Source organism: Urocitellus parryii, chromosome 8 (assembly GCF_045843805.1).
Source record: "Urocitellus parryii isolate mUroPar1 chromosome 8, mUroPar1.hap1, whole genome shotgun sequence".
Classification (NCBI taxonomy): domain Eukaryota; kingdom Metazoa; phylum Chordata; class Mammalia; order Rodentia; family Sciuridae; genus Urocitellus; species Urocitellus parryii.
The window spans coordinates 31354323-31376032 of NC_135538.1; the positions used below are offsets into that span (position 1 = coordinate 31354323).

The following is a 21710-nucleotide window of genomic DNA, read 5'->3' on the forward strand; positions in this document are numbered from 1 at the left end:
TTTTATCTGTTCATATTGAGAGAGTGAAGGACAGATTATAGTGGTTGAGAAGTTAAAGGGTAGTAAAAGAAACCTTGTCTGAGACAGGAAAAAGAGAAACTAGTCAAGGGCTGAACAGGGACTTATGGTCAGGGAAAAAAAATTTTTTTTCTTCTAGTAGATGAGAAAGCCTTGATTATCTGTATAGGTCTAAGGCAGAGAACAGCAAAGAAGAAAATGATGAAAATACAGGAGGAACCATACTCCTAATCAGTTCTTTAAGGTTCTAGAGGAAAGGGAAAAAATAGTATTGTGAATATAAGTATAATATGTCCAATAATTGAAAATCCGATGAATAAACTGTATTATAGAAGAATATTTATTGCCATGTATTATATAGTATATTAACATATTAAGTTAGATATGAAGCATATATTTGGTACTATATAATCATATAAAAATTTTAAGTTAAATAAAAGTGGGTTTTTTGTGTGTGTGATGTATTTTTAAAGTAAAAAGCCAGCTACCTTGCAAGACAGCAGTCTCTGAACTCTTTGTCTTCCCTTTCAGTCTTGTTCTACCTTTCTGCTTTTCTCAGTCTCAGGTTCACTCAAGGAGAGAATCAGGAAGTCCCATCTTTTTTCAAATTTTTAAAATTTTACTTTGCCATATATGACAGCAGGATGCATTACAATTCATATTACACATGTAGAATATAATTTTTCATATCTCTGGTTGTATACAAAGTATATTCACACCATTCATATCTTCATACATGTATTTAGGGAAATGATGTTCATCTCATTTCACTGTCTTTTCTACTCCCATGTCCCCTCCTTTCTTGTCCTTGCCCTTTGCCCAATCTAGAGTTCATTTAATCCTCTCATGCTCCTCCTCCCAACTCCACTATGAATGCCATGATTTTATTCTCTTTTATTGCTAAGTAATATTCCAGTGTGTATATGTACCAAATTTTCATTATCTATTCATCTACTGAAGGGCATATAGGTTGGTTCCACAGTTTAGCTACTGTGCATTGTGCTGCTATAAACATTGATATGGCTGTGTTCCTGTAGTATGGTGTTTTTAAGTCCTTTGGGTATAGACTGAGGAGTGGAATAGCTGGGTCAAATGGTGGTTCCATTTTTAATTTTCCAAGGAATCTCCATACTGCTTTCCATATTGGCTGCACCAATTTGCAGTCCGACCAGCAATGTATGAGTGTGCCTTTTCCCCCACATTCTCGCCAACACTTATTGTTGTTTGTATTCTTAATAGCTGCCATTCTGACTGGAGTAAGATGAAATCTTAGAGTAGTTTGATTTGTATTTCTCTAATTTCTGGAGATGTTGAACATTTTTTCACATATTTATTGATTGTATATCATCTTATGAGAAGTGTCTCTTTAGTTCCTTGGCAAATTTATTAATTGGGTTATTTGGTTTTTTTTTGTGTGTGTGTGTGTGTGTGTTTAGCTTTTTGAATTCTTTATATACCCTAGAAATAAGTGCTCTATCTGATGTATGAGTGGTAAAAATTTGTTCCCAAGATGTAGGCTCTCTATTTACCTTATAGATTGTTTCTTTTGCTGAGAAGAAACTTTTTAGTTTGAGTCCATCCCATTTATTGATTTTTAAAATTTTAATTCTTGCACTAAAGGAGTCTTATTAAGGAAGTAGGGCCCTAATCTGACATGATGGAGATTTGGGCCTACTTTTTCTTCTATTAGGCGCAGGGTCTCGGGTTTAATTCCTAGGTCCTTGATTTACTTTGAGTTGAGATTTGTGCATGGTGAGAGATAGGGGTTTAAATTCATTTTGTTGCATATTGATTTCCAGCACCATTTATTGAAGAGGCTATCTTTTCTCCAATGTATGTTTTTGGAGCCTTTTTCTAATATAACTGTAATTATGTGAGTTAGTCTGTGTGTATTCTTTTCTGTACCATTGGTCTACCCATATATTTTGCTGCCAATACCATGCTGTTTTTGTTACTGATGCTCTGTAGTATCGTTTAAGGTCTGGTATTGTGATGCCACTTGCTTCACTCTTCTTGCTAAAGATTGCTTTGGCTATTCTGAGTCTCTTATTTTTCCAGATGAATTTCATGACTGCCTTTTCTATTCCTATGAGGAATGTCATTGGGATTTTGATTGGATTTGCATTGAATCTCTGTAATGATTTTGATAGTATGGTCATTTTGACAATATTAATTCTGCCTATCCAAGAACAAGGGAGATATTTCCATCTTCTAAGGTCTTCTTTCATTTCTTTCTTTAGTGTTCTGTAGTTTTTGTTGTAGAGGCCTTTCACCTCTTTTGTTAGGTTGATTCCCAAGTATTTTATTTTATTGAGGCTACTACAAATGGGGTAGTTTTCCTCATTTGCCTTTCAGAGGATTTGTCACTGATAAACAGAAAATGTTTATCAGTGTTGATTATATATACTGCTACTTTTCTCAATTCATTTTCTAGTTCTGAAAGCTTTGTGGTAGAATGTTTTGGGTCTTCTAGGTATAGCATCATATTGTCAACAAATAGTGGTAATTTGAGACCTTCTTTTCCTATCTGAATCCCTTTAATTTCTTTCATCTGTTTAATTGCTCTGGCCAGTGTTTCAAAAACTATGTTAAATAGAAGTGGTGAAAGAGGGCATCCCTGTCTTGTTCCAGTTTTTAGAGGGAATGCTTCCAATTTTTCTCCATTTAGAATGATGTAGGCCTATGGCTTAGCATAGATAGCTTTTACGATGTTCAGATATTCTCCTGTAATCCCTAGTTTTTTTAGTGTTTTGAACATGAAAGGGTGATGTATTTTGTCAAATGCTTTTTCTGCATCTATTGAGATGATCATATGAATCTTATCTTTTAGTCAATTGATGTGATGAATTACATTTATTGATTTCCATGTGTTGAACAGACATTGCATCCCTGGGATGAATCTCACTTGATCATGGTGCACTATCTTTTTGATATGTTTTTGTATTTGATTTGCCAGAATTTTTTGAGAATTGTTGCATCTGTGTTCATTAGAGATATTAGTCTGAAGTTTTCTTTCTTTGATGTGTCTTTGCCTGGTTTTGGAATCAGGGTGATATTGGCCTCATAGAATGAGTTTGGAAGTGCTCCCTCTTTTTCTATTTCCTAAAATAAATTAAAGAGTATTCATATTAGTTCAGCTTTAAATGTCTTGTAGAAATTGGCTGTGTATCCATCATGTCCTGGGCTTTTCTTGGTTATTAGGCTTCTGATGACATCTTCTATTTCATTGCTTGAAATTGATCTTTTTGAATTATGTATATCATCCTGATTCAATTTGGGCAAATCATATGACTCTAGAAATTTGTCAATGCCTTCAGTATTTTCTATTTTATTGGAGTACAAGTTTTCAAAATAATTTCTAATTATCTTCTGTATTTATGTAATGTCTGTTGGGATATTTCCTTTTTCATCACATATGTTAGTAATTTCAGTTTTCTCTCTCCTTTTCTTCTTTAGCATGGGTAAGTTTTGTCAATTCTATTTATTTTTTTGAAGAACCAACTTTTTGTTTTTTCAATTTATTTTGGTTTTATTGATTTTATCTCTGATTTTAATTATTTCCTGTCTTCTGCTTTTGGTGTTGATTTGTTTTTCTTTTTCTAGGGCTTTAAGATGTTATGTTAAGTCATTTATCTGTCGGCTTTTTTTTTTTCTTTTAAGGAATGAACTCCATGCAATGAACTTTACTCTTAGTGCTGCCTTCATAGTGTCTCAGAGATTTCAATATGTTGTATCAGTGTTTTCATTTACCTCGAAGAATTTTTAAATCTTGTCCTCAATGTCTTTTGCAACCCATTGTTCATTCAGTAGCATATTATTTAGTTTCCAGGTGTTGGAGTAGCTTTTATGTTTTATTTTGTTATTGATTTCTAATTTCATTCCATTATGATCTGATAAAATTCAGGGTATTATCTCTACTTTTTTGTATTTGCTAAGAGTTGCTTTGTGGCATTATATATGGTCTATTTTAGAGAAGGATCCAGGGGCTGTTGAGAAGAAAGTGTATTCGCTCGTTGAAGGATGAAATATTCTATACATGTCAGTTAAGTCTAAGTTATTGGTTTTATTATTGAGTTCTATAGTTTCTTTTTTCAGCTTTTGTTTGAAGATCTATACAGTGGTGAAAGAGATGTGTTAAAGCCACCCAAAATTATTGTGTTGTGTTCAATTTGACTCTTGAACTTAAGAAGAATTTGTTTCATGAACATAGATGCTCCCTTATTTGGGGCATATATATTTATAATTGTCATGTTTTGTTGGTGTCTGGTTCTGTTGAGCAGTATGAAATGTCCTTCTTTATCCCTTTTGGGTAACTTTAACTTGAAGTCTACTTTATTTGATATGAGGATGGAAACCCCTACTTGCTTCTGCAGTCCATGTGAGTGGTATGATTTTTCCCAACCTTTCACCTTCAGTCTGTGGATGTCTTTTCCTATGAGTCTCCTGAAGGCAGCATATTTTTGGGTCTTCTTTAAAATCCAATCTGCCAGTCTATGTCTTTTGATTAGTGAGTTTAGGCCATTAACATTAAGGGTTATTATTGAGACATGATTTGTATTTCCTAGCCTTTTTTGTTATTTAACTTGACTTGGTTTCTTATTTGATTACTTTTTCCTTTTGTGTAGTACCACCCTCTGTTGATTGTCATTGTTGTTTTTCATTTCCTTTTCATGGAATATTTTGCTAAGGATGTTCTGTAGTGCAGGTTTTCTAGCTGTAAATTCTTTTAACTTTTGTTTATCATTGAAGGTTCTTATTTCATTATCAAATCTAAAGCATAATTTTGCTGGATATAAGATTCTTGGTTGGCATCCATTTTCTTTCAGAGCTTGATATATGTTTTACCAGGATCATATAGCTTTCAGGGTCTGGTTTGAAAAACCTGTACATGACCTAATTGTTCTCCCACTATATGTAATCAGATTCCTTTCTCTCATGGCTTTTAATATTCTCTCCTCATTCTGTATGTTAGGCATTTTCATTATAATGCGTCTTGGTGTGGATCTGTTGTGATTTTATACATTTGGTGTCCTTTAAGCCTCTTGAATTTGGTTTTCCAATTCATTCTTCATGTTTGGAAAATTATCTGATATTATTTTATTGAATAGATTGTTCATTTCTTTATTTTGGAACTCTATGCTTTCTTCTATCCCAATAACTCTTAAATTTGGTATTTTTATGCTATCCCATATTTCTTGAATGTTCTGCTCATGATTTCTTACCATTTTCACTGTGTGGTCTACATTCTTTTAAAGATTATAGATTTTGTCTTCATTGTTTGAGATCCTATCTTCCAAGTGATCTAATCTAATCTAATTGGTAATGCTTTTAATTTGAACTATTAATTTGGTTATTTTCTTTCATTTCAAGGATTTCTCTTTGTTTGTATTTAGAACCTCATTGAAGTAATATTTTGTTTCCTGTATTTATTTATGTAGCTCTTTGTCAAGATCATCCTTTGCTCTCTTATGTCATCCTTTAATTCACAGAACTTTTTAATTATGTACATCCTAAACTCCTTCTTTGTAATTTCTTCTGTTGTTATGGCCATGGATTCTAATAATGTGGTATTTTGATTTGTTTGGGGCACTTTCTTACCTTGTCTTTTCATATTTATTTTATGTCTTCCCTTCTAGTTCTGTGAATCTGAGGCATTACCATTTTTACCCTACAGGGTTATAGTGTTTCAGTGGGGCTCCAATACTTATCCTTTGAGGTGAAGGACAATGTTAACAGATTCCAATATAATCAATATACAGCCTTAGAAACAATTAGTTGCTATAAATATGTTTACAGTTGGGTCACAATGTACAGAAATGGTGAATTCAATTATTACCTACAATATAATCAGTAGGTTTGTAAAAGGGTTTACAGTTTCTGATGGTGGACAAAGAATGGGGGGCGATATGTAGGATGATATGCTGAGGAGGTAGGAGGTGAGGTTATAGAGTTATTGTATCTTAGGAAGTGTGGAAGAGAAATGTAAAGAAGAAGGTTAGTAATTATCATGGATAACTAGGAAGCACTAATAAAAACATTTTTTAAAGTGAAAAAAAAAGGTGAGTAGAAGAGACTAGAGAGGAAGTAATTTTGGGTAGACAAGAAAGAAGGAAGACAGTATAGTACATAAAACAAACACAGATATATATTAAGAAAAAAAGTTAAAATAGTAAAAATTGGTGGGGGAAAAACAAGAATATACAACACAACTATAATATACTATTCAGAAGTCCAAGACCTCAAAATCCTAATTCATGCAAAGTACTTGGTTTCATATGTGTAGGGGGTATGAATGTGGGATAATAGGAAAGGAGAAGAAAAAAAGAAAAAAAATCTCAAAGAAACAAGGCTTGATATGGTTGAAGATCAGTATCTTTCCTGCTTCCCCTTTTATCCAATAGGTGGGGTCATCTGTTGTTAGCTGGTATCTCTGCCCTCAGGGTGGTGAAGGTAACCAAGGTGTCACTGTGCCAGGTTAGCAGCTGCTGGGGAGTGGGGGGAGTTAGAAACTGGGTACCTGCCAAGGCAGAGTTACAAACTGGGAGTTGCTCTCACTAAAGATGGTGCTGATGGTGCTCCAAGATGGAGGCATCTGCTTTCAGTGATGGGGTGTCAGGTGGGATGGGGGTATCCAACTGATAGCGTTGGACATGGGCGATGTGTTCAGAGAAAGCTCTGTGGCATGCAGTGTGTGGTTTCAGCTGTGTGAAAACCCTATGTGAAGTTCTTTGGTGCAGGCAGGCCAAGGCACCGCTTGCAGGGGACTGTCTCTGTTGCTGCAGAGTCCCAAGATGAAGGCCACTGGGGGAGCCCCACATTGGTAAATGAGGGTCCACACAGGAGTGGCGGCCAGAGTTCTTGCACGTGGGTAGCTGCTGGGTGTCCTGCGTAGAAGTGGCATCCAGGATTTCTGTTCAGGTGTGTGGCCAAAAGTTCTGCATGGATGTTGATGCCTATGGTCCTGCTTGGGCACTTGGTAGTCCAGCATGGGCAAGTAGTTGGGAGACCTACTCTGACGTTGAGGCCTGGAGCCCTGCATGGGAATGGTGAGCGTGATTCCTGAGAGGTAGCAGGAATATCACTCAGAGAGAAATAGTATTCTCACTGCTTGAGTCCCAGGTCACTGAGTGGCACAGAATGCTGCCTCCCTCTGGTCTATCATCATGGATCAAGAAATCCCTTCTTAATGTTGGGTGGTGGGTTGGCTCTGTCAAGTAAAACTGAGCTCTCTGTTGTTATTGCTGGGTAGCTACCTCTGTTGGTACCACACATTTTGGAATTTGGAAATTTCTAATTTCACAAAGACCATGTCTTATGAACATATAGCCAACGGAGTCTGGGACAATACCCAGCATCAAGCATATAAGTTTAGCTATTGGAAAACATGGTAATATTCACCTTAAATAGCCTAAATAACTAGATTATAGAGTTACATTAATTACACTTTGGTTTTAATGCCAAATGGTTTATAAAAAATTCTTATTTTCAAAAAATTTTGGATATTGGTGTTGAAGATAAGGAACTTTGGTATTATGTGATATTGATAATCTTTCATAGTCTGCGATGTTATATTATGCTAGAAAAAAATCTCTGGTATTACTAAAAACTACTTCCTAACTAAGAAGAAAAAGACAAAGAGGTAAGCATGAAATAAACCCCCATATTGCCTCACAAATTTTCTATGTATTCTTTGGTAAAGAAACACACAATTTCGTAAGACTTAAGGATGTGGGCAAAAAAAGGAAGTGGTGGCATTCTAAAGAAGAATTCTAAAGTGGTAAAAGGTTGGATAAACAACTTGAAGAAGTCTTTGAAGGAAGAAAAGATTTGGAGCAGTTGCTAGAAAAGAGTGGGAGAGGGAGCAGCCTACATATTTTAAAGAATTATTGAGCAATTCAATGAAAAAGGAATAGGCAAATGAAAGAAATTAATTACCTTTACCAAGGGCATCTAGGAGTTTTTCCTCTTTAAATTATTATCTGTACCCTCCCTCTATAACCTCCCTCCACTGTGACAGTCCTCCAAACCACCAACTTCTGGGGCTTTCGACTCTCCAACAGTGTAAGGAATTAGGGACCAAGAACTCTGCTAAAAACCAAAAATAAAATGCAAAAGTTTGATTAGCAAATTGAGAATATAGTCTTTGGTATCAGAATCCTGGGTGAGTGAGGTGTGGTGGTACACGTGTAATCCCAGTGGCTTGGGAGCCTGAGGCAGGAGAAAGTTCAAAGTCAGCCTCAGTAGTTTAGCAAGGCCCTAAGCAACTTAGTGAGACCTTGTCTTAAAAATAAAAATAAAGAGGACTGGTAATATGGTTCAGTGATTAAGGACCCCTGGGTTTAATCCTCAGTACTTAAAAATTTAAAAAAGAAGGAGAAGGAAGAATGGAAAAGAAAAAAATGAAATAAAATCCTGGGTGATCTCTGACTTACTACATTGTAGCCACCTGGCTTCGAGCCAACCCTTCAACTTCCTTAAGTCTCTAGCTATTCACCTATAATATGTGGACTCACTGTCTTCAACCAAATTCTTATGCAATGCCTGCTATATTTAGGCACTTGCTAGAGGATGGGGATGTTAAGATGAGTAAGAGGGCTGTAATCCTCTTAAGCCTAAGAGGGGGGAGCCAGTCATTGCACAGAAAATAAAGAAAATTACTAGTTAGTTTTAGTTGTGACAAATGCTGCAAAGGAAAAGTACCTGCAAACTTAGAGTAAACTACTGTGGAACCTCTCCTAGTCCTGCAGAAAGGATGACAAAACAGCATATTCTCTGGATCTTTCTTGGGTCTCTCAGCACCTTCTGCCTTTAGTCCTCATATGGTGTTTTTTTTTTTTTTTCTGAGACAATTCTTTATAGGGTTTTGAGGAAGTTTGATTTAATAAATTCATGTTATGCATTAAGATCAGCATGTAAAAAGTCCTTAAAAAATGTTTATTTTATTAGTAGTATTGCCAATAAAAATAATCGCAACTTATCCTTTCCATCACCAGAGCAACACCACCAGGTTTCAACACCAACCACATTGCAAGTAGCTGCCTATTCAATTTCTTTCCTCCCTTAGTCCTTTTCATATGCCGGATGTCCTGTCCCTTTTTATTTCCTGGATTGGTTCCAGCCCTCCCTATCTCACTAATTTTAATCAAAGTAATTCATGGGCATAATTAAAAAGACAAATAGCACTGGAGGTTTATGAAACTCTAGTTCACTTTTGAGTCTGCCTCCTCCCCCTTTCAGGGGGCAAATACTTGTCAATATTTTAGCTGTGTTTTTTTTCTGGAATTTACTCTTCTCTCTATTTGTATACACCACTGCTATGTTTTATTCATAAATTTTAGTCCTAATTAAATGAAGGGATAAATTCTGTTATCCCTTCATTTCTTCCCATATCCAAGTCTTTCTATGTCTTACTTCCAAAATGATTATTTTTTGTTGTTGTTGTTTTGGTACTGGTGATTGAACCTGGGGCATTTAACCACTCAGTCACATCCCCAGCCCTTTTTGTAAAATTTTGAGACAGTATCTTACTAAGTTGCTTAGGGCCTTGCTAAGTTGTGGAGGTTGGTCATGAACTTGTGATCCTCCTGCCTCAGCCTCCCAAGTTGCTGGGATTATAGGCGTCTGCTACTGCACCTGGCCACGTGGATTCATTCTCTTTTCTTTTTTCATTTATCTTGAAGAAAGTACTGCATGCACATAGTTAAGAAGATGAAGAGCACTAAAAAATGCGATAAAACAGTTGTGTCATCCATAATACACCTAGCTCCCTTTTTCAGAGAGAAGTTAACTCATTTTTTTTTATTACAATCCAATTCATGTTTCCTAATGGTACTTATGTTCTTTAAAGTTCACCATTTTTAGCTATTATCTTTTATATTCTGCTCTGGTAGATGAACACTTAGCTTTGCTACATCATTCTACCTGCATCCCATTTGCCATCCTTCCACTATACTTTTATTTGCATTACTATGACTATGCAAATATTCAGAGGGAAGTGTTGGCTGCATGTTATTTTCCTCTTTGTTTCTCCTGAAATTAATAATTGCATTGGAGCCATCTCAGGGAAATGACTTTGCAAGGTGTTTGTGGGGAATGGCTGAGGGAGATGTTTCAAATATTCACTGTGATTCATTCATATAATCCCCTTTAACCACATCTTTCATGCCTCCCTGTAAAAACCAACTGCTTTATCTCTCTGAAAATAATTTCCCAAACTTTTACCAGAGTAGGGGAGGGACTGTGGCCTCTCTTAGTATCTAAGGCATTCTTCACAACTTGCTACTAATTTTCCTTAATTTGGCCCCCACAACTTTATGCACACTTGAGGTACCTAGTACCTAGGTTCCAGTGATACAATCCATTGGGCATTCTGAAGTGAAGATGGTTGATTCTTGCCTTTCTCCACTGGCCAGTTTAGGATGTGGCTTTCAGAGGTCTGTTGAGTCAGTAACCACTTTTTGCATCAAATGCAGATTCTAAAGCTGTACTATGGTCCATCCTCCTGTTTTCTATCCTTCCTTCCTTTTGTTTCTTTCTAAAAAATTAATGTTGGTTTTATAGGATTTCAAGGGATTTTCTTGTTTTTTAAAAATTAGTGTTGTTTTTTTATAGGATTTTAAGGGAACAAAATAGAAGTGTGTTTTTATTCTCTCATACTTGAAAATTATTTGTCTCTCATCTTAACATGAAAGACACTTAACACTTGCTCTGAAGTGCTTGCCTTCTATCTGCCAAAATGGAAATTAGGGAGACCAGTTAGAGACTAATGCTTCAGTCAGGCAAGAAATGATATTGGTTTGGAAGATGCTGCAGATAGAGTTAAGTGACTGTGAATCCCCCTAGAGGGAATGTTCCCTCTGCATGGTGAAATGAGTTATATACTTAGATTTTCACATTGAAATGACCATGTCATATAGTGGGAGAAGAACTTAACTGACTTTTTCAGTCTGTGTTCGGAAATAAAAGACATGACATTTCTGGATTATGGAGGTTGTCTCTAGATCAACTTTGCAGCTCATTACAACCCTATTTTTTTCATCATGTGAAATAAGCAATAAGAAGTTTCACTAGTGTTGAGATTAAATATTTTTAAAATATGGAACATTCTTGATAATTAAAAACATTGCTAACTTGAAGAATAAAGATATAGTTGTTCATGGTCAATGATTCGATTTTCTTATTATGTGGTTATCTGTTCAACAGCAAATTTCAGGAAGCACTGGAACCTAAAGTCCTTATCTTATTGATGGGTACATTAGTTATTCATTATTCAGAAATAAACATGACAACTCTATGAGGAAACAGCATTATTTTTACCAACTAAGGGGGCACAGTTATTTTTGAAGTACAGAGTATTTCAAATGACTTTCTTATGACTTTTTATTTTTAGTGCAGCTAGCATTAAACTAACCAAATCATTTAAAATTTTTTTCTGCTTCTATATTAAAATGTGACTAACAGGTAAGCATTGTGTGGTGTATAACATGATGTTTCAGCATTGTGCAATGATTAGAGAAAGCTAATTACATGTGCATCATGACTTCCTATAACCTCTTGATTTGCATTACTTCTCTAGATTTGTACTCTGCTGAAATGTGAAACCACTGACTTGCACACCTGTGGTGGTTCAGTTGACACAGCTTCCACTAGGTTTGAATCGTTCTCCCTCAGTGGCACTTTCGGAACCCAGTATGTCTTCCCTGAGGTACTGCTGAGTGACGTTCAGCTTGCACCTAAAGAATTTCAGGTAACAATCTTTGCTTGATATTGCCAATTAATTTCATGTAAGAAGTACTTTTTGACCTCAAAACCCCCAAGTGCCTCCAAAAACCATAAAAGTCTCCATTTGAAAAAGGTATGGTTATTTGGGGGATCACGAAGGATACTGAGCGGGCTGAATTTCTTACCTGGAAGTTCTTAATGTAATAATGGGTGTCCTTGAAAATAAAGAAAGAAATCTCACTTGAGGAGTTCTAAGGTAAAAGAAACTGGACTATTTAAACTCTGTTGATTAGGAAGAATATTCAACAAGAAGAGTGCAGGACCAGTCCTACCACAGGTCCCTTTGGATCTCTGGGGACTGATGGCCTAGGGAAGTTTAAGGGAATCTTTCCAGTTGTATGGGTCAAGATCTGGTGTGATAATAGGCAGAAAGGAAAGAAAAAAGCTGAAGAAGAGAGAATTCATCAGTGGCTGATGTTGGCAAGGAAGCAAAAATTTTAAAATTTATAAAAAATTGCTTGCTTTGCCAGTGTCCTTCTCAGCCACATTATTCCACTGATGCTTCCTATAGGTTCCCGTCTCACTCCCCTTTCTAGGCAGAAACAACTTCTAGGGTGAGGGAGGACCATACAGAGGCTGGGAGACTGTGATAAGTGGCAGGGGATGATTGATGTTCATTTCAAACCTCCCATGGGTCAATCACTACTGACCATTTGCGACAACCTTTATTTTGTTGGAGAGGACTAGATCTGTCTCTTACATACTACCAAATCCGTTGTTTTATGTTTATTAACTCACGAATACTTCCTCGGGTAAGTTAATTTTAACAAATTGAAATAGACATTTCAATAACAAGTGAATGAGTGCCAGTTTCATAGCTTCCATTTATTTATGTTTAACAAACAACATTTCAAATATTTCTAAGGTTTCTTCTTATTTATTTATTTATTTTTGTGGTGCTTGAGATTGAACCCAGGGCCTCACACATGCGGCACAGGCACTCTACCAGGGAGCTACACCCCAGGCCTTCAAATATTTCTAATGAAACAAAATTCAGCCAGTATTTTTAAAAATTATTTCTTCATTCAGTTGTACTGTATTTGAGAAGTGTTGTGGAATTATATGACTTAAAGGTTGACCTTGTGTACTATTCTGTTTTCATTAGGTGTCAAGTGATGGACGTTTGTTTAGCCTGAAGCCAACATCTGGACCTCTGTTAACGGTCACTCTCTTTGGGAGGGTATACGAGAAGGATTTGGCATCAAATGGGTCACCTGACCTCTCAACAAATTCAGTAAAAATAATGTTAGTAGTTATAATACCTATTGTGTTCTCATTATGTTGGTAGAATATTTACATTTTCTCTTTTATTTGGGATAATTTTAAAAATAGCTTTTGCTAACAGTGGCCTCTGGTATAAGTAAGTGACTAATATTTCTCTTTATTTAGACAAACACACACAGCCGATTATGTAAGATTAATATAATATCTATTAATATCTACCTATAAAATTTGTCTGTATTTAAATTTTGGTCTTTCTAGGAACTGGATTGTTTGTGCCAAATGAATATCATGAATGTTTTATGCAAAAGAAATAAAAATTACGGGTTAAAAAACACAACAAGGGCTGGGGTTATAGCTCAGTGATAGAGCACTTGCCTAGCATGTGTGCAGCCCAGGGTTCGATTCTCAGTACCACATATAAATAAAGGTCCACTGGCAACTAAAAAAGTATTTAAAAAAACAAACCCACAATAAAGCCATTACAAAATACACTTACAAGAAGTTTGAATCTCTTGCCACTTCTATTATAACATATCTCTTACTCAGTTCTTTCTTTCTTTCTTTCTTTCTTTCTTTCTTTCTTTCTTTCTTTCTTTCTTTATTTAATGTTGGTTGTTCAAAACATTACATAGTTCTTGATATATCATATTTCACATTTTGATTCAAGCGGGTTATGAACTCCCATTTTACCCCGTATACAGCTTGCAGAATCACATCAGTTACACTTTATTGCTTTACATATTGATAAACTCATGTCTGTTGTATTCTGCTGCCTTTCCTATCCTCTACTATCCCCCCTCCCCTCCCCTCCCCTCCCCTCTTCTCTCTCTACCCCCACTACTGTAATTCATTCCTCCCCCTTGTACTGTTTTTCCCTTTCCCCTCACTTCCTCTTGTATGTAATTTTGTATAACCCTGAGGGTCTCCTTCCATTTCCATGCAATTTTCCTTCTCTCTCCCTTTCCCTCCCACCTCTCATCCTTGTTTAATGTTGGTCTTCTTCTCGTGCTCTTCTTCCCTAGTCTGTTCTTAGTTACTCTCCTTATATCAAAGGAGACATTTGGCATTTGTTTTTTAGGGCTTGGCTAGCTTCGCTTAGCATAATCTGCTCTAATGCCATCCATTTCCCACCAAATTCTAGGATTTTGTCATTTTTTACTGCAGAGTAATACTCCATTGTGTATAAATGCCACATTTTTTTTATCCATTCGTCTATTGAAGGGCATCTAGGTTGATTCCACAGTCTTGCTATTGTGAATTGTGCTGCTATGAACATCGATGTAGCAGTGTCCCTGTAGCATGCTCTTTTTAGGTCTTTAGGGAATAGACCGAGAAGGGGAATGGCTGGGTCAAATGGTGGTTCCATTCCCAGCTTTCCAAGAAATCTCCATACCGCTTTCCAAATTGGCTGCACCAATTTGCAGTCCCACCAACAATGTACAAGTGTACCCTTTTCCCCACAACCTCGCCAGCACTTATTGTTGTTCGACTTCATAATGGCTGCCAATCTTACTGGAGTGAGATGGTATCTTAGGGTGGTTTTGATTTGCATTTCTCTGACTGCTAGAGATGGTGAGCATTTTTTCATGTACTTATTGATTGATTGTATGTCCTCCTCTGAGAAGTGTCTATTCAAGTCCTTGGCCCATTTGTTGATTGGGTTATTTGTTATCTTATTGTCTAATTTTCTGAGTTCTTTATATATTCTGGATATTAGGGCTCTATCTGAAGTGTGAGGAGTAAAGATTTGTTCCCATGATGTAGGCTCCCTATTTACCTCTCTTATTGTTTCTTTTGCTGAGAAAAAACTTTTTAGTTTAAGTAAGTCCCATTTGTTGATTCTTGATGTTAACTCTTGTGCTATGGGTGTCCTATTGAGGAATTTGGAGCCCGACCCCACAGCATGTAGGTCGTAGCCAACTTTTTCTTCTATCAGATGCCGTGTCTCTGATTTGATATCAAGCTCCTTGATCCATTTTGAGTTAACTTTTGTGCTTGGTGAGAGAAAGGGATTCAGATTCATTTTGTTGCATATGGATTTCCAGTTTTCCTAGCACCATTTGTTGAAGATGCTATCCTTCCTCCATTGCATGCTTTTAGCCCCTTTATCAAATATAAGAAAGTTGTAGTTTTGTGGGTTGGTTTCTGTGTCCTCTATTCTGTACCATTGGTCCACCCGCCTGTTTTGGTACCAGTACCATGCTGTTTTTGTTACTATTGCTCTGTAGTATAGTTTGAGATCTGGAATCGCTATACCACCTGATTCACACTTCCTGCTTAGTATTGTTTTTGCTATTCTGGGTCTTTTATTCTTCCATATGAATTTCATGATTGCTTTCTCCATTTCTACAAGAAATGCCGTTGGGATTTTGATTGGCATTGCATTAAACCTATAGAGAACTTTTGGTAATATCGCCATTTTGATGATGTTAGTTCTGCCTATCCATGAACAGGGTATGTTTTTCCATCTTCTAAGGTCTTCTTCAATTTCTCTTTTTAGGGTTCTGTAGTTTTCATTGTATAAGTCTTTCACCTCTTTTGTTAGGTTGATTCCCAAGTATTTTATTCTTTTTGAGGATATTGTGAACGGCGTGGTTGTCCTCGTTTCCATTTCAGAGGATTTGTCGCTGATATACAGGAATGCCTTTGATTTATGCGTGTTGATTTTATAACCTGCCACTTTGCTGAATTCATTTATTATCTATAATAGTTTCTTTGTAGACCCTTTTGGGTCTGCTAGGTATAGAATCATGTCATCTGCAAATAGTGATAATTTAAGTTCTTCTTTTCCTGTTTTTATGCCTTTAATTTCTTTCGTCTGTCTAATTGCTCTGGCCAGTGTTTCGAGAACTATGTTGAACAGAAGTGGTGAAAGAGGGCATCCCTGTCTTGTTCCAGATCTTAGAGGTAATGCCTTCAATTTTTCTCCATTCAGAATGATGCTAGCCTGAGGCTTAGCATAAATTGCTTTTACAATGTTGAGGTATGTTCCTGTTATTCCTAGTTTTTCAAGAGTTTTGAACATAAAGGGATGCTGTACTTTGTCGAATGCTTTTTCCGCATCTATCGAGATGATCATATGGTTCTTATTTTTAAGTCTATTGATGTGGTGAATAACATTTATTGATTTCCGTATATTGAACCAACCTTGCATACCAGGGATGAATCCTACTTGATCATGGTGCACAATTTTTTTGATATGTTTTTGTATCCGATTCACCAGAATTTTATTGAGGATTTTTGCATCTAGGTTCATTAGAGATATTGGTCTGTAGTTTTCTTTCTTTGAGGTGTCTTTGTCTGGTTTCGGAATCAGGGTGATGTTGGCCTCATAGAATGAATTTGGCAGAGCTCCCTCTTTTTCTATTTCCTGAAATAGCTTGAAAAGTATTGGTATTAGTTCCTCTTTAAAGGTTTTGTAAAACTCTGCTGTATACCCTTCCGGTCCTGGGCTTTTCTTAGGTGGTAATCTTTTGATGGTTTCTTCTATTTCCTCAATTGATATTGGTCTGTTTAGGTTGTCTATATCCTCCTGACTCAATCTGGGCAGATTATATGACTTAAGAAATTTATCGATGCCTTCACTATCTTCTATTTTATTGGAGTATAAGGATTCAAAATAATTTCCGATTATCTTCTGTATTTCTGAAGTGTCTGTTGTGATATTGCCTCTTTCATCCCGTATGCTGGTAATTTGAGTTCTCTCTATTCTTCTCTTCATTAGCATGGCTAAGGGTCTGTCAATTTTATTTATTTTTTCAAAGAACCAACTTTTAGTTTTGTCAATTTTTTCAATTGTTTCTTTTGTTTCGATTTCATTAATTTCAGCTCTGATTTTAATTATTTCTTGCCTTCTACTTCTTTTGCTGTTGTTTTGCTCTTCTTTTTCTAGGATTTTGAGATGAAGTATGAGATCATTTATTTGTTGGTTTTTTCTTTTTTTAAGGAATGCACTCCAAGCAATGAATTTTCCTCTTAGAACTGCTTTCAATGTGTCCCATAGATTCCGATATGTTGTGTCTGTGTTTTCATTTAACTCTAAGAATTTTTTAATTTCCTCCTTGATGTCTTCTAAAACCCATTGATCATTCAGTAACCTATTGTTCATTCTCCAAGTGATGCATGATTTTTCCTTCCTTCTTTTATCGTTGATTTTCAGTTTCATTCCATTGTGATCAGATAAGATGCATGGTATTATCTCTACTCCTTTATATTGACTAAGAGTTTCCCTGTGACATAATATATGATCTATTTTTGAGAAGGATCCATGTGCTGCTGAGAAAAAAGTGTAGCTGCTTGATGTTGGGTGGTATATTCTATATGTGTCAATTAAGTCTAGGTTGTTAATTGCATTATTGAGTTCTATAGTTTCCTTATTCAGCTTTTGTTTGGAAGATCTGTCCAGTGGTGAGAGAGGTGTGTTAAAGTCTCCCATGATTATTGTATGGTGGTCTATTAGATTCTTGAACTTGAGAAGAGTTTGCTTGATGAACATAGCAGCCCCGTTGTTTGGGGCATATATATTTATGATTGTTATGTCTTGTTGGTTCCCTTGAGCAGTATGTAGTGTCCCTCTTTATCCCTTTTGATTAACTTTGGCTTGAAATCTATTTTATTTGATATGAGTATGGACACTCCTGCTTGTTTCCGCAGTCCATATGAGTGATATGATTTTTCCCAACCTTTCACCTTCAGTCTATGTATATCTTTTCCTATCAAATGCGTCTCCTGCAGGCAGCATATTGTTGGGTCTTGTTTTGTGATCCATTCAACTAGCCTGTGTCTCTTAATTGGTGAGTTTAAGCCATTAACATTTAGGGTTATTACTGAGATATGGTTTGTTCTTCCAGCCATAGTTTGTTTATTAATGCTATTAAACCTGATTTGTTTTCCTCTTTGATTATTTTCCCCCCTTTACTGTCCTACCTCCCACTGTTGGTTTTTGTTGTTGTTTTCCATTTCCTCTTCCTGTAGTGTTTTGCCAAGGATTTTTTGAAGAGATGGTTTTCTAGCTGCAAATTCTTTTAACTTTTGTTTGTCGTGGAATGTTTTAATTTCATCTTCCATCCTGAAGCTTAATTTCGAGGGATACCCGATTCTTGGTTGGAACCCATTTTCTTTTAGCGTTTGAAATATGTTATTCCAGGATCTTCTAGCTTTCAGAGTCTGTGTTGAGAGATCAGCTGTTATCCTGATTGGTTTACCCCTAAATGTAATCTGCTTCCTTTCTCTTGTAGCTTTTAAAATTCTCTCCTTATTCTGTATGTTGGACATCTTCATTATAATGTGTCTAGGTGTGGATCTCTTATGATTTTGCACATTCGGGGTCCTGTAGGCTTCTAGGATTTGGGATTCTGTCTCATTCTTCAAGTCTGGGAAGTTTTCTTGTATTATTTCACTGAATAGATTGCTTAATCCTTTGGTTTGGAGCTCTGTGCCTTCCTGCATCCCAATGACTCTTAAGTTTGGTCTTTTGATATTATCCCATAGTTCTTGAATGTTCTGCTCATGGTTTCTTAGTAGACTTGCTGAGCTATCTATGTTCTTTTCAAATTGAAATACTCTGTCTTCATTGTTTGATGTTCTATCTTCTAAGTGATCCACTCTGCTGGTAGTATTCTCAATTGAGTTTTTAAGTTGGTTTATTGTTTCCTGCATTTCTAGGATTTCTATTTATTTGTTTTTTATTACCTCTATCTCCCTGTGAAATTGATCTTTTACTTCCTGGATTTGTTTGTCAATGTGATCTTTCATTGTCTGATTTTGCTGTCTCATGTCTTCCTTGAGACTCCAGATCATCTGAAGCATGTATGTCCTGAGCTCTCTATCTGACATTCCATCTGTTGCAGCTATTACCTCTTCTAAAGTTGAGTTGACCTGCATTGCCTGTGGTCCTTTCTTTCCTTGTCGTTTCATACTACTGGCGTTTCTTTCTGCTTGGTGAAATTGTTGTGTCTTTGATATTTTCCCTCTATTTATTTATATTGCTCTTGTATAGTTGAAAAATCACCCTTGCAGGGCAGGTAGTGGCTGTGATTCTCCTCCAATTAGTGTGATCCGTCTACCATGCTGGCAGGCCCTAGGTCTGCTCTGCTGGTCGGTCAAAGGTCCGCCTACCCAGCAGGCGCCAGGGGCACCTGTGTCACTCCGTAGGTTGCTGGGCCTAACCTCCCGATGGGTCGCAGGTTTCCCTAGCTTGCAGGCACTGAGGGAGGGGCCGGTTCCATCCCTCAGAAGGCCGCTGGGCCCAATCTGCCGGTGTTCACAATCCCGCCTACCTTGCAGACACTGGGGGAGGGGACGGGCCTGGCCCTCAGCCAGCCGCCGCCGGACCTATCCTAGTGGGTCCGGTCCACGTTCTCCACAGGAGCGTGTAGCTGCTCTGTCACTTGGCTGATTGCTGGGCCTGACCCGCCCGCCCGTGGGTTGCAGGTTCGCCTAGCTTGCAGGCACTGGGGGAGGGGCCGGTTCCGCCCCTCAACAGGCTTTGGGCCCTATCTGCTGGTGTTCACAGCCCCGCCTACCTTGCAGACACTGGGGGAGGGGACGGGCCTGGCCCTCAGCCAGCCGCCGGACCTGTCCTAGTGGGTCCGGTCCGCGCTCCCCGCAGGAGCGTGTAGCTGCTCTGTCACTTGGCTGGTTGCTGGGCCTGACCCGCCCGCCCGTGGGTTGCAGGTTCGCCTAGCTTGCAGGCACTGGGGGAGCTCTCTTACTCAGTTCTGCTTAAGATTTTCAATGGTTTTATTTGTTTGCTGTATTTATTATTTACATAAACATCAAATTTCAATTCTCTTATGGGCTAAATATGTCACCAAAAACTCATAAATTGAAGTCATTAACACCTCATATCTGAGAATGTGATTGTATTTGTAAATATGGTCTTAAAAGAGGTAAAATGAGATCATTAAGGTGGACCCCAATCCAATGTGACTCGTTTTCATATTAGAAGAGTCAATAAGGACACAGACATGCACAGGTGAAGACTGTGAACACCTGAAAGCCAAGGAGAGCGTTAGGAGAAACCAAACCTAACAACACATTGATCTTCAACTTCTAAGCCACAGAATCATAAGAAAATAAATTTCTGTTGCTTAAATCACCCAGTCTGTGGTAGTTTGTTGTGGCAGTCCTACCACAATAATACGTCCCATCCTCCCTCTCTGCCTGTCCCCCACCATATGGTGCAAAATGGTGGGACGTAGGGACAGAAAGGAAAGGCAGATAGGGCTTTGCATTACTTTGCTTGGGACACTGATCAAGGGACCTGCCTCCTCTCCAAACAGAGGGGGGATGTGAGCTTTATTGATTTGATTTGCCTTAGAGGGCTAAAGCCTGGGCATTTTTCCATTAGTCAGAGGCATGGTTCCAAGAGATGTTTCTTCTTTTGTGAGACTCAGACCACTGGGTGTGACAGGATTCAGATGTGAGCAGTGGAAACATGAAGGTAACGGGATATTTCTATAAACTGGCCACTGTGCCTACCCCGACATGCTTTCTTTTAAAAAACAACTTACCTGCAGCCCTGTCTGGCTTATATCAATAGAATGTTCTGTTCCTTTAATAACAACCTATTATCTGCTGAAGAAATGCAGGCCAGAAATGGCAATAAGAACAACAGAAATGATCTTTGGGAGGTGTTTGTGACCCTTACAAAGACCAGGTTCCAGAATGCCAGGAGACAAGGATAATTCCTCTAATCATAAAATCTGTCAGAACAGGTTTCAATTAGAACTGGTCAGCATGGGACAAAATGACCTAGAGTTCCATCAGACATTTACTGTGTACAGCAGAGACTTGGAAGTCTAATGCAATCCTGTTGTCAGTCAAAAGTCAAGAGATGGACCTGGGCAGGATTCCCTGGAAACTTCCCTGGGACGCCCAATTAAACTAGAGGGCAGAAGGGGCATGCTTTCATTATGGTTTAGATATTAGGTGCTCCCCTAAAGTTCATATGTGAGACAATGCAGAAAGTTTAGATCTGAAATGATTGGGTTATGAGAGTCTTCACTTAATCAGTGTGTTAATCCCTTGGTAGGAATTAACTGGGTGGTTACTGTAGGCAGTTAGGCAGTGGCTAAAGGAGGGGGGTGGTCCATTAGGGCATGCCTCTGTGGTTTATATATTTTTTTCATGGTGAGGGGAGCTCACTCTCTCTCTTTCTTCTTCCTAGTGTGACATTCTGAAACAGTTTTCTCTGCCACACTGTTCTGCCATGATGTTCTACTTCACCTCAGGCCCAGAGCAATGGAGTTGGCCTTCTATGAACTGAGACCTCTTCTGTGTGCTCCCAAATAAGCTTTTTTTTTTTTCTCTTCTAAAACTATTCTTTTAGTCACAGTAGGAAAAAAACCCACACAAACAAACAAACCAAAAAGCTGACTAAAACATCATACTTCTCGTCTCTGAGAGGACCGACAATGTCCCTTGAGTGTGTCCCCATTTTCCCATTTCCTATCCCTTCTAATAAACTTTGCTCCTCTTTTACTCAGACTTGTGTCTTTCCTGTAATCCTCTCAAGCAAGAACATAAGAATCCAGGGTAGGAATCACCATGGCTGCCTCACTCTGACTCCTTGGGTTCCTTCAGCTCCTCAGGTTCCTCTGTGGGTCCACTCACAGCAGGCGGTCAGTCAACTTGTCCTGAGAATTTCTCACTTTGTCAGCTGGTGCCATCATCCCGGGCAAACA

The 21710-nt window shown here is 37.7% G+C and overlaps 1 long non-coding RNA gene across 1 annotated transcript; it reads left to right on the plus strand.

Annotated features, from left to right (window-relative positions):
* Positions 1–11597: 11597 nt before the first annotated feature.
* On the plus strand, positions 11598–21491 carry LOC144256727 (uncharacterized). Its single transcript, XR_013344224.1, has 3 exons — positions 11598–11764; positions 12905–13044; positions 21194–21491. It is a non-coding gene; the product is annotated as an uncharacterized LOC144256727 (long non-coding RNA).
* Positions 21492–21710: the final 219 nt, after the last annotated feature.